General features: G+C 45.4%; 1 non-coding gene across 1 annotated transcript; it reads left to right on the top strand.

The window, feature by feature from the left end:
• The first annotated feature begins 267 nt into the window (after positions 1 to 267).
• On the top strand, positions 268 to 375 carry LOC122942914. The gene has a single exon (XR_006390753.1). It is a non-coding gene; the product is annotated as a U6 spliceosomal RNA (small nuclear RNA).
• The last annotated feature ends 778 nt before the right edge of the window (positions 376 to 1,153 follow it).

Genomic DNA, 1,153 nt, shown 5'->3' with positions numbered 1-1,153 from the left:
ACCTGCATCACCTTTACAATATAGACAACGTACAGCTAAACATTGAAGAGAACACAGCTCTAGGACTAGTGCCACAGCCCCTTTAAGCAGCTTAAAACCCCTTTAAGATGATCTCTTTATGCAACTTTGTAGTTTTATTATCTGCTATATTTATCTGAAACATCTCTTGACCAACAGATGGCAGTGAAAGCATATAAAAAAAAATATATACTATGCAGTGCACAACTGAATATTGTCGTGCTGGACCAGTACTAACATGGAAACCAGGTGTTCGCTTCGGCAGCACATATACTAAAATTGGAAAGATACAGAGAAGATTAGCATGGCCCCTGCGCAAGGATGACACGCTAACATAGAAACCAGGTCAAGTGCTGTACAGGTGCAATCTGACAATTAGTGTTAATCCGTTTGCTGTGAAGCCGTGGAGTCAGGGGCATAGCTAAAGGCTCATGGGCCCTGGTGCAAGAGTTCAGCTTGGGACCCCCTTCCCTCAATGCTTTGTGGCAAGGGGCAGGGGTGCTCCTAGCCTTTGTGCTGCCTGAGGTAAAACTGGAAATGGCAAGCCCCGCCAATGCCAAATTCTCAACCTAACCCCCTTCCCTCCAGCCTTACTGTTAGGCCCCTTCACACGAGCGAATTTTCCGCGCGGATGCAATGCGTGATGCGAATGCATTGCACCCGCAATGAATCCGGACCCATTTATTTCAATGGGTCTGTGTACATGTTGTTTTTCACGCGTCATTTGTGCACTGCGTGAAAATCGCAGCATGTTCTATATTCTGGGCTTTTCACTCAGCCCTGGCCCCATAGAAGTGAATATGGCTGCTTGAAAAGCGCATCACATCCGCAAGCAAGTGCGGATGCGATGCGTTTTTCACTGATGGTTGCTAATAGATGTTTGTAAACCTTCAGTTTATCACGTGCTTGAAAAATGCATCAATGAGCATTTCACCTGCGCAAAAAAAATGAACCACTGAACGCAATCGCGGACAAAACTGACTAAACTTGCTTGCGAAATGGTGTGAGTTTTCCTGAACACACCCTGAACGCATCCGGACCTAATCCGTATCGTCCGTGTGCAAGAGGCCTTAAAAACATACTTGGAAAACATTGCATACAGCGCTACAAACATACAGGTTAATACAGTGCATAT

The sequence above is a fragment of the Bufo gargarizans genome, chromosome 6 (assembly GCF_014858855.1).
Source record: "Bufo gargarizans isolate SCDJY-AF-19 chromosome 6, ASM1485885v1, whole genome shotgun sequence".
NCBI lineage: Eukaryota > Metazoa > Chordata > Amphibia > Anura > Bufonidae > Bufo > Bufo gargarizans.
This window is presented reverse-complemented; position numbering and strand designations above follow the sequence as displayed.